Here is a 12973-nt window from a genome sequence, read left to right on the forward strand (position 1 = left end):
TTGGGTGCAATCCTAACCCCAGCTGCTATTCAGCTGGTTGAAGTAGCAGGGAGACTGCTGCATATATAGCTCTGCCAGGGATGTCAGCTGAGCAAAAAGCGGGAAGGGGGTAGACAAATCACTGTTCCAACCTGGCACACTGATTGGGCCTGAATTGGGCCCAATGCTGTCATGTGATGGCAGTGGAGCGGGCTTCAGACCTAATGGATCCTGGGCCGACTTGAGGCCTTCCATTGGCTGCTGGTGCCAGCATAACTCTGCAATTGAAGGCTGACAAAGTTGGCCAGATAGTCATCTCCACCTAATCCAACCTCAGCCTAGTGCAAAGAGGGTTTGGGTTGCTCTGCCAGATAGTCACAGCTCTTTGATAGTTATTTTGTGATGTTTATATTCATTTGACTCGCTGTTCTTTTCCCTTTGTTTGCTGATTTGTAAAAAGAGAGAGAAATAAACAAAACTGCAATTAACAGCAACTCAGTAGGTAGTCAGCATACCGCTCACCAATAATCCTGCTGTTGCGCTCAACAGGAAGCAATAAAACAGGCAGAATCTGGAAGCAGGCAGTCTTTATTTAAAGGCAGAGGAACCCTGCAAATTCTCAGTACGACTTTGCCATTCCATGATGGAGAGGACAGAACAGCAGTTGCATTTTAACTTAAAAAAAAATATGAATAAAAAACCACAAAGCATATCTGAAAAATTGTGGGAGGTCAGCAGAGACAGCACTAGAATACAAATGGCAATGACATCATTTGGAGTCAATGAATGAAATGATCATAAATGAAAGTGATCAAATGATGAAAATACTGGACTAAATACAGTGGTAACTTGGTTCTCAAACAGAATCCGTTCTGGAAGTCCATTTGACTTCTGAAAAAGTTCAAAACCCAAGGCGTAGCTTCCGATTGGCTGCAGGAGCTTCCTGCACTCAGTTGGAAGCCGTGGAAGTCCCATTGGACATTCGGGTTCCAAAGAACGTTTGCAAACTGGAACACTCACTTCTGGGATTGCGGCGTTCAGGAGCCAAAACAAGATGTTGGACAACCAAGGTACAACTGTAGTTAGTATGGAAGCAGTCTATTCACCTCATGGTGAAGGATAAGGTAAAGGTAAAGGGACCCCTGACCATTAGGTCCAGTCGTGGCCGACTCTGGGGTTGCGGCACTCATCTCACTTCACTGGCCGAGGGAGCTGATGTACAGAGCAGCGCACGGAAACGCCGTTTACCTTCCCGCTGGAGTGGTACCTATTTATCTACTTGGTACCTATTTATCTACTTAATAATTAAATATTTCACAAACTACTTTTATAGGCAAAGGAAAGTAGAGGGATTTAATCAAAGACTCCATTATGCTTTTCACCAAAAGAAAATCAGATACCTTGTCCACGACTCATACTGTGTTATCAGCTGTTTGAAGAATTAACACTTTTGGTATTCCACCTAACACCTTGAGGGCAATTTGGCCAGTGGTTTGTGTTTCCAGCTGTAAGCATTTGTCATTATGGGATCAAGTCTCAGCTTTTTTGGGAGCACAAAATAATTAGCATCACAGAGTTCATAAAAGTTATGCAGTGCTTTCCTGTGAGATCTCCCGCTGCTGTCCAAATCCTAGGTAGTAATTAAAATGCACACTCGGGTTTTTCTTCTGATCTTTTCAAAATTCTCTTTGCTTCTCTAAAAACACATTTACTCTCTTGCTTGCTTCAGAGTTTGGCCTCCAAATTTTGTTTTAGGGAAAACTTGGTGACAAGCTGGGTGCCAGCACCACACCCTTATAGCCTGGTCTTGCCAAAATTACTTTGATGCATCACTTGCAGGAACCCCTAAATTGTACTTAAAATTTTATTTTTAAGTGACAATTCAGTCGCATCCCTGACAGAGGATGTTAAGCATCTGAGAAATCATTATTATCTCTTCCACTGATTCCTTCACATAAGATAGGTTACAGCTTCACATGATATATTTAGCATTGCAGACTATGTGGAAATAGCCATTCCTCATGCAAACTCCAAGATGGCGGAAGTCCTTCAAAACAGATGCAAATTAAACATGATTTGTATCATCTGGTATTAATTACCATACAACGACTCTACGCTTACTCTTTTTATTGCCAGGGGTCATTTAAATAACCCTAAGCCTCAAGTACAGAGTGCTTGATTTATAAAAACCTGTTTTTAAAATCATTTTAATAGTCCTGTCCTGGATTCCACATAATATTATTCCAGTATATAGTCTTTGTTTCCTTTCCCAGTTCTGACATACCAAACATGGACTAGATTTATGTTATATATTATACTACTTAGCCTGGATCAGCGTACAAAAAACTGGGGGTGGGAGGAGCTGGAGGCAAATTTTAGAGGACAAAGTCAAAAATAGGGCTGTTTCCAGAATAAATACTAAAACCACCTGTTCCTGCATAAATAATCAAATGCAGGGTTCTAATCCAGTATAGCCTCGTACAAATTCATATCATTTCTATTTTAACAAAACTCTGCCTCTGACATTTGTGGGGGAGCATTACAGTGTATATGACATTTCTGTATGGGCTGGATGATCATCTGTATAGGGTGCATGATCACATCTGTGTTCTCACGCATACATACTTAAAAAATATTTATATATGTGCCCACTGTGGGAGTGGATTTCGACACTAGGATATGATATATTATTTAGTTGTTGTCCTTCCTTGTTCACATTAGTGAGATCAGCAGAGTATCACCCTTTGCAACTTAAACTTAGAAGCTAAGAAAAGATTGGTCTGAAATTCTAGAAACAATAATCCATAATGCTTTGAGGCAGACTGGATTTTCCTGGTATTACTCCTTTCTCCCCTTTTAAAACAACAATCACACACACATTGTTTTGTGAATAAAAAGCAGCATTTACTGGCACAATCAAGGTCTTGAAGCAGGAGTTACAGCATATATTCCAAGTGTCCCGAAAAGTGGGACATCCCATTTTTTTGTGCAAGATCGCAGTGGCTATTTTGGGTGCCATGATCTCTCCCTCTTGCTCCACTCTCTCGGGGCCATGATCTTGCATGGTACCAGTGGCGTAGCGTGGGGGGTGCAGGGGGGGCCGGCCGCACCGGGCGCAACATCTGGGGTTAGGGTTAGGGGGCGCAAATCCACGGGATAGGGGGTGCAAATTACTTGCCATGCCCCGGGTGCTGACAACCCACGTTACGCCACTGCATGGTACCCCCAAACCACCCCAGAACGCACCATATCTCACCCCGAAAAGAAGCACTTTTGGGGGGGTTAGAGCAAGGTGTGGGTCACGTGACTCTCCCTGTTTGGAGCTTGACAGTATGTTACAGAAGCAAAATGAAGGTAGGTTTATAACTACTATCTAAGTTACAAAAGTACAAAATGTAGGTTTAAAAAGTGTTGTCTGAGCCGCAGAGCTCAGACATGCATGCCTGGTCGGTTTAGAAGCATAATGGAGAAAGTGGAGGCTGCCCAGGCAGGAAGGAAGTATGTAGTGGTACAGCTTTCTGCTAAGGCAGGTAAAGGAAGTGACCTCACAGAGTTCTCTCTAGCAATTTTTTCAGTAAATCTCTGTGAGCCTCAGCCCCTTCATGTGCCTATCTGGCAAAACATGAATTGTTGGTTTGACTGCAATAATGTCCCATGCCCACAGCAAAGTGATGACCCTCCAAATGTTACTGGACATCTATCATTCCTGACTACTGACCATGTTTGCTGGGGCTGATAGGAGTTAAAGTCTAACCACATCTGCACAGCAACATCAAGTTTCTCAGAGCTGCATTAAGGAGTCCATATTTGTACACTATTTGGGTGATTTGTTCTACTGAGTAGGAATTGAGCTGGTGATAACTCTGTCCCATTAAAGATGTTTATTCCATTAGCATCTCTGTGGAATTTGAGCCGTCTGATGTTGACGATGTGGGCTCAAAGGTACTCTTTCTGTTTGCCTGTTATGCACAGCTTAATTCTTTCAGACCCAATCATTTTGTATTTCCAATTTTTTAATGAAGCTGTTGCAGTAACTGTAACTGGCGTGTTATTAATTGTCATGTATCCAGTAGCTTAATGGCATATGTCACAAAAGTTGCTTGGAGTTGCAGCTGTTTACAATCTTGTAAGGAGGCAAAAATTTCTCCCCAAGCTCATGCAGAAGAGCTGGAACAACTTTCGTTATTACAAAAAAAGAGTACTATAAAAGATTTAGAATGCTTATTGGAGCTATCCATTGCATCATTCTCTCTGCTTATGAAGTTTGTGCTGTGAGTGTGATTGCTTATGTCACTGAAACAGCACCACCCACACAAAAGAGGGAATAGTAGTAATACTACAGTGGTACCTCAGTTCTTGGATGAAATCCGTTCAGGAAGCCCGAACAGCTTCCGAAACTTTCGAAAACCGAGGTGCGGCTTCCCATTGGTTGCAAGAGCTTCTTGCACTCAGCAGAAGCCATGTTGCACATTCGAGTTCTGAAAAACGTTCGAAAACAGAAGCATTTACTCCTGGGTTTCTAGCTTTTGGGAACCGAAAAGTATGACAACAGAGTTGTTCAGGAACTGAGGTTCCACCGTAGTAGTAGTATACCACCCTTCATCCATAGATCTCAGACCCTCCAAGTCTCCCTATTTTCCAGGGACATTCCTGATTTAGAGAAGCCATCCCGGTTTCTGATTTGATCCCAGAATGTCCCACTTTTCCTTAGGATGTCCCTATTTTCATTGGGAAAATGTTGGACCCCCCCAAACTGCCTGAAGGCAATCCTTTATAGGGAAGGGCTTTTAAAATGTTTTATTATGTTTTTATATATGTTGGAAGCTTCCCAGAGTGGCTGGGGCAACCCAGTAAGATGTATGGGCCATAAATAGTCAAATTATCATTATGGAGTGGGACGCCCCTATTTTCATCAGATAAATGTTGGAGGGTTATGAGATCTCAGGGCAGTTCACAACACATTCAGGCTTGGCAGAACCTCAAGGTTTGTGAAAATACCTTCAGGGGGATAGATTCAAAATAGCTCAGTGAGGATGGAGCCACAGAATGCTGACAGATTGTTGGAAGGACAAAGGAAAACCAGGCTAGCAATACTTCTGCTGGGAACTCCTCACTCAGGCCTAGTTGTTTAGTAGCCGCTGTCAAAATTGTAGTTGCAAACTGATAGCACATTGGAGTTTGATAATAGCAGCATCCCAATCCCACTTCCGCACTGAGTGGATGTGAATACCCAGGAAAGCAATCTTAAAGTCATAGTTAGAAGCTTGTTGAAAGTTGGGAACTGTGCCACAGTGTGTGTGTGTGTGTGTGTGTGTGCGCGCACACACACACACACACACACACACACACAGAAGAGCAGATTCAGTGTTATTGGGAAGGGAATTGAAAACCAGGCAGCAAGTATTATAACAACATGATATTAATTTTGGTGTAGCTGCTGTTAGACTGTGTATGGTTCTGCTTGCCTTATTTCAAAAAGAGGATGTTCTAGAGCATGGGAAACCAGAGAAAATGGCAACAGGAATATTCAAAGGGTTGGTGAATATTCCATTTGAGGAAAGACTAAAGATGAGCATGATTTTGCATGTGGTGTATATAAAATCATGAATGGCATGGAAAGAAAGAGGCCAGAACTTTCTGGAGGTTGCCTAAACTACTGAAATATGAAATGACACCTTTAATTTGCAGAACAGTTGGAGATCACGGTAGTCATTGCTGCTTTTCACCCAATAGGAATCAGATAGCTATGAGTCTATGCCACAAGAAGGGGCGGGAGAGAGGGCAAAATCTGAGATTTCTTAACAAGCTGAGATCAGGATAGATTTGCAAACTCTTTTTGATGGCTGCCTTGTACTGTTAGCTTGTGCTGTAACATTCTAATTGTGGGCCTGTTGCCCTTGACGTGTTGTTTTCTGGGGAAGACTTTTTGAAAAGAAAGAAAGATTAAAACCATCCTGTCCCTTAGTCATGTAGCATGACTCATTGCTATCCATTGCGGTGACTTGTACATTTCCTATTGTTCGTTCCTCAAACTAATATTCCCTCTTGTCTTTTGCAGCAAAGTGTATGCAAAGGAGACCAAACCAAAGATGACACACTGAACGGCTAAAATGAAACAGAAAACCTAAGAGGATAAAATACATTGTCAATCAGAGCACAAAAGATCTTGGCTTAAAGGACCAGAATTGCTACTTTTGTGAAATCAATAATCCACCAAGTGTAAACTGTGCACTTTTGCCTTCCTCTGCCATGGAGTTAATATCCAAATCGATGGTATCCAAAGGCAATTCAAAACCCAATAATAAAAAAACATGGGCATCTCGTCGGGAGGAGATTATCTCACATGTACGTGAAAGTTAATTTCCTTGCCATGCAAAAAGCAGGAGAGCTGGTGGGAATCAAATTGAGAAGAGCTTGCTCATTATTGCCTTTTCAAAAGCTTTCCCCTCTCTAATAGAAAAGTTTGTAACAGAGCTATAAAACAATGGCGCCTGTGGAAGTTTTCAGGGCAAATCACAAACCCATAAGAAGGAAGACTACAACCTGTGTCCACATTATGTCAGTTGTAGCTGAGAATTAGTGCCTGCCTGGTAAATTCTCATTTGGATCTAGTGAGGTTTTTCAATGTAATCTTAAGGAAAGGCCTAAAGAGAAGGAAAAAAACAAGTACCATATAGAAATCAAAAGATCTAATACAGTCGTACCTTTTTTCTCAAACGCCTTGATACTCAGACGTTTTGGCTCCCAAATGCCAAAAACTCTGAAGTAAGTGTTGCGGATTTCGAACGAATGTCTGATGCGGCTTCCGGTTGAGTGCAGGAAGCTCTAGCAGCCAATCAGAAGCCTTGGTTTTCGATTGGTTTCATGAGTCGAACAGGATCCTGGAACGGGTTAAGTTTGAGAACCAAGGTTGCACTGTATAATGTACAATACTGAAAAGTGCTGACTGCACAAGTGTTGCAGCTTGAAAAAGAGCTTTTCTGAGTGGGGAGAAAGAATTGAGCAACTTTTGAATTATTATTTTTTAATCTTTCTGTCAAAAAAATACATCATCCAATTTGCAAAATGAATATATTTTCCAAACAGATGCAGATGAGGCTGTTTGCATGTTATTCAAACTGATAAACTGGTTTCTTTTCTGCTTTGTGGGATATCATATACCTGTATATTTGAAGGAAGGGTCTAGATGAAAGCCATGCCATTGTGCAATGCTAACTATTTTATCTGAGCAACCTGTTTCAGGTATGAATCCAGATGTGAATCACCTGAGATATGCAGATGAACCTGAATGCAACCATGGTAAGAGTTTGGTAGTTCCCGCCTCCCCTCTTTTCCCAAGCTCTTCTATGCTTTTTCCATCCAATGCTATTTGTGTGTGTGTGAAAGAGCGTGTTTTTACAAAAACAATACATTACTAGCATTACCACTATTAAGGCTAAACAAGCTCTCAAGGCTTACATTCTGCAAACGATCACACCATGAGTGCAAAACACAGCTGGAGTATATATAATGAGAAACTTTATTGTGTACCCAAATAACCATGTTGCCAACATGGGGAAGGAAAAGATAACAACCCCAGAAGACAGGGGATATTTATATCAACTTAATGAGGCCCCACTCAAACCCAGCTGTGAACATGTGATGAATCCACACACCCTCTGGGCACAAAAGGAAAGAGAATATCCTGCGTTGACTTTAATTTGCACATACACTGACGTGAACTGCATTGCGTTTTCTTATTGTTTTCTATCTAGCATTGTATTTTCTGAGCTGATTAACACCAAACATAGAGGTCATTACAGGCAACTAAACTCAGGCATGGTAGCTTTGGTCATCTGTATCGTTCTACCAACCATCCAAGGTCAGGTAAAGGTAAAGGATCCCTGGACTGTTAAGTCCAGTCAAAGGCGACTATGGGGTTGTGGCGCTCATCTCACTTCCATGCTGAGAGAGCTGCCATTTGTCCACAGTCAGCTTTCCGGGTCATGTAGCCAGCATGACTAAACCGCTTCTGGCATAATGGAACACCGTGATGGAAACCAGAGCACACAGAAACACCGTTTACCTTCCTGCTGGAGCGATACCTATTTATCTACTTGCACTGGCATGCTTTTGAACTGCGAGGTTGGCAGGAGCTGGGACAGAGCAACGGGAGCTCACTCCATCATGGGGATTTCAACCGCCGACCTTCTGATTGGCAAGCCCAAGAGGCTCAGTGGTTTAGACCACAGCACCACCCTCACACAACAATCCAAACCTGTTAGTGGTAACACAGTCAGAAGCAGGAAGGGAAGAGAAATTTGTTTAACGGCTGAACCTATGTAATTCACTCTTTCTAAAACAATACGTGAAATTAAACATAACCATCCTTCGTAATTCACACTTCTCAGATTTTTGCAATGCAGCTCTCCAGCCAAGTATCATGTGCAAAAATGTGTCCAGAAAGTGGTGGTGGGGGATGAGTGTTCAGACCCCTGGGCTCTCACTTGTGGGGTGCCTCAGGGTTCTGTCCTCTCCCCCATGCTTTTTAATATCTATATGAAGCCGCTGGGAGAGATCATCAGGGGGTTTGGACTGGGTGTTCATCAGTATGCAGATGACACCCAGCTCTACCTCTCCTTTAAATCAGAACCAGTGAAGGCGGTGAAGGTCCTGTGTGTGTGTGTGTGAGTGCCTGGAGGCGGTTGGAGGATGGATGGCAGCTAACAGATTGAGGTTGAATCCTGACAAGACAGAAGTACTGTTTTTGGGGGACAGGGAGCGGGTTGGTGTGGGGGATTCCCTGGTCTTGAATGGGGTAACTGTGCCCCTGAAGGACCAGGTGCGCAGCCTGGGAGTCATTTTGGACTCACAGCTGTCCATGGAGGCGCAGGTTAACTCTGTGTCCAGGGCAGCTGTCTACCAGCTCCACCTGGTACGCAGGCTAAGACCCTACCTGCCCGCGAACTGTCTCGCCAGAGTGGTGCATGCTCTAGTTATCTCACGCTTGGACTACTGCAACGCGCTCTACGTGGGGCTACCTTTGAAGGTGACCCGGAAACTGCAATTAATCCAGAATGCGGCAGCTAGACTGGTGACTGGGAGTGGCCGCCGGGACCACATAACACCGGTTCTGAGAGATCTGCATTGGCTCCCAGTACGTTTCCGAGCACGATTCAAAGTGTTGGTGCTGACCTTTAAAGCCCTAAACGGCCTCGGTCCTGTATAACTGAAGGAGCGTCTCCACCCCCATCGTTCAGCCCGGACACTGAGATCCAGTGCCGAGGGCCTTCTGGCGGTTCCCTCATTGCGAGAAGTGAGGCTACAGGGAACCAGACAGAGGGCCTTCTCGGTAGTGGCGCCCGCCCTGTGGAACGCCCTCCCATCAGATGTCAAAGAGATAAATAATTACCTGACATTCAGAAGACATCTTAAGGCAGCCCTGTTCAGGGAAGTTTTTAATATGTAACGCTGTACTGTTTTTAACACTGATTGGGAGCCGCCCAGAGTGGCTGGGGAAACTCAGCCAGATGGGCGGGGTATAAATAATAAATTATTATTATTATTATTATTATTATTATTATTATTATTATTATTTACTAGGGTAGAATGTGCATGAAATATGCATATACTATAGTGAATGGATGGGAAACAGAAATGTGATGTGTTAGGGAAAATAAGCTTTGCAAAAAAATATGTTTGTTAGGCAAAATGGCATACAAAAATGTGTATTTCAGGAGTCATTCAGTTGAATGTCTCAGGTCTTCAAGTGAGTTCCCTGTCCCTGAGACCTGCTAAGACTGTAAACTGGATAGTTGGTACTGGATAATTGATATTATAGAGCCAGCTAAATAATCTCCGTGGACCATCATAGGAAGATAAGAAGCTGTCTTATGTTGAGTCAGACCATTGTTCTATCTAGCCCAGTGTTGTCTTCACTGATTGGCAAAAGGGCTTGCAGAGTTTCAAGCCAATCTCCCCCAGACCTACCCAGAGATGCCAGGGGTTGAATGCAGGAGCTCCAGCATGCAAAGCAGATTCTCTGCCACTGAGTTAAAACCCTTCCCCAATGGGAGACCATCCCGCTCCATTGGCATTTGAGAAGGGCCACTCTAAGGCCCTCCCACAGCTGTGGAGATCAGAGCGAGTGAGGACAGTTAACATCGCTCTGGGTGTTGGGATTCATTCACAGAATGCTGTGTGAGATAGTAAGTCTGCAGGCTTGAGGTTGCTAGCTGAAGCAACTGGCTGATGCAATCAGCCTGCAATACTTTCTATGGAAGTGCTGGGTCAGAAAGACTCAGCAGTAATGTGCGGTCAGTTGATTGGCTGTCATCAGTTTAAAAGGGAAACCTGTCCAGCAGTAACGGTGTGGTGTAGAGGAGTGTGGTCAGAGAGAGATAGATAGAAAGGTCTTCCTATTTGCCTTAAGGTGCAGCCTGGTACTCTGTTTGACTGTATGAACTGCTCGTGTATTATAGCCTGAAGATATTTGTATATATAAGGTAAAGGGACCCCTGACCATTAGGTCCAGTCGTGACCAACTCTGGGCGCTCATCTCACCTTATTGGCCGAGGGAGCTGGCGTACAGCTTCCAGGTCATGTGGCCAGTATGACTAAGCGGCTTCTGGCGAACCAGAGCAGCGCACAGAAACGCCGTTTACCTTCCCGCTGGAGCGATACCTATTTATCTACTTGCACTTTGATGTGCTTTTGAACTGCTAGGTTGGCAGGAGCAGGGACCGAGCAACAGGAGCTCACCCCATCATGGGGATTTGAACCCCCGACCTTCTGATCGACAAGTCCTAGGCTCTGTGGTTTAACCCACCCGAGTCCCTATATTTGTATATATAGCTCACAATAAATATACTTCACTGAAGAACCTGGAACTCTGAGCATTTCTGCTAAAGCGCCATGGAGAATTCACGACACTAGGTAATGTTATTTTAAGCATCTGCCAAATTTCTAGGTGTTTTGGTTGCCATTTCCGTAGAGAAGGCTCTGTAGAAGCCTCACTTTGCTTTCTTGTCTCTTGGTAGCTTGGTGGGAGAGCAGTGTATAAGCCCATCCTTGCTAAGCATAAGCCTAGTGAGATGAGTGTTCCACGCTCAAAGTTTGTCATTTGTGCCCCAAAAGTACACTTACTAGTGCTAGAAAATCGCAAAATGCATCAGAGTAGATACGAAGCTAAATGTACCGGAAATGAAGGAAGAGTCATTCTTCATGGAAGCGCTGTATACAATTGACATCAGACCATCCAAACGCAATTGCCTTAAAATGACTGCTTCAGTCTTCAGGGCATTGAAAGAAACAGGACTATATTACTTCTTTGCTATTTCTGTCTATGAAAAGGGAGCAGATGTATCTACGTAGCTGCGAATGTGTTTCATTTTAAAAAAAGGAAGAAGCTAAAAACTGTTGGATCAGCGTTTGATATGCCAAGGTAGCTGTGGAATAAGTCCAACAATATCAGTTTTATTCCCCCCCCCCCAACACACACTGTTTTACTGGTAAAGTGGAAGAGAAGGAGAATAAACTGATTCTCACCACTAAGCAGAAGCAAACGGCCTAGGAGGCTGATGGCACTCATCTAACCTTCTGACAATGGAGTCACTGCTGCTTACTGGGCAGAAGAAGGATGAAGAGGTTTGTGAAGTCCATTCAGCAGTCCTGCTGGTGTGTTTGCACCATGCCAACCTCCCTGCTGCCTAGCTCCTCTCCTTCCTAATAAGCAGCAGTGACTCAGCTGTTGGGAGGTCAGATGAGTGCCACCACCCCACCAATCCACCTGCTACTAAGACCTGGTGGTTTGCCATCTAATTTATGTGTAACTCTTAACTTTATTGGGTGAGCATCCTCAAGCTCTCTCTCTCTCTCTCTCTCTGTGTGTGTGTGTGCAATTCTTGCTCTGAGCAACTGTGCCTGTGAAAAAGTTCATTGTAACTTGAAAGTCTGCTTCCTGTATTTTGAACATTGGCTGGACAAATCTTATTTTATTTGTGCTTTGAGCAGGGGTCAGTGGGGCTGCATCGTGGGATAAAGTAAGAGAGAAATGAGCTTATCAATGCTCTGTGGACTCCTTGTGTGGCCTTTGACCACCCAGCAGACTGGCCCAAGAGAGTGGCAGGAAGGAAAGCTGATCTTGCACCGCAGATGGACTTGTGAGGGGCTGGGGGCTGGGGAAAGGACATACATGTTATGGCCCTATGCAAGCAGTGTTGTGACTTCACAGACAGCCACACAGGGATGGTCACCTTCCCGCTTCCCTCCACCAGCTGCAGATGTCTTCGGCAAATCATTATTTCACAGTCTGAGTTGTGTGTAAAGGGGATAAAAAGAACTTGCCTTACATAGTTATTGTGAGTGTCAAGCTGGCCCCACATCATGGTGGCTAAGAACCAAACTCCACATGACATTAGATATTGTATTGGCCTGAATATAAGCCTCACTTTTTGCCCAAATTCTGACCGTGAAAAGTTAAAGTGCGACCTTACAAAAAGCTTTTACGATATTGCTGCTGAAACAGACATACAGTAAAACAGAACAGGTGTGAGTGCCTGAGGAATTTTAAGGTAGCGGCTTATATTCTGGTATTGTCTCTCTCTTTTTCTTCCCTTGAATTTTAAAGGTGTGGCTTATATTTGGGTGCAGCTTATATTCAGGCCAATATGGTACATCATCTGGAGCCACATGAAACTTTGGAAAGTGGTGAATTAAACAAATAACAGGAAGGTGGGATCTACCATCTAGTGGAAAATATCCTGGTTTGGGGCAAGGTGCTTGTGAATGTGCCCGTTGTCCAGCTTAAGCTTGGAGAAAGCTGATTACTTAAATCCATCGCAGTTTGGCCAAGGGACTCCAGAGCCATTTTCAGAAAGTAGTTATGGGATGTCACTGTGAAAGCTGTCCAGTGGTGTTCCACAGGGTTCCATCTTCTCCCTCATGATATTTAACATCTGTAGGAAACCACTGGGAGCTGTCGTCAGGGGATTCGGAGTAAGGTGTCACCAATATG

Source organism: Podarcis raffonei, chromosome 3, assembly GCF_027172205.1.
Source record: "Podarcis raffonei isolate rPodRaf1 chromosome 3, rPodRaf1.pri, whole genome shotgun sequence".
Lineage (NCBI taxonomy): Eukaryota > Metazoa > Chordata > Lepidosauria > Squamata > Lacertidae > Podarcis > Podarcis raffonei.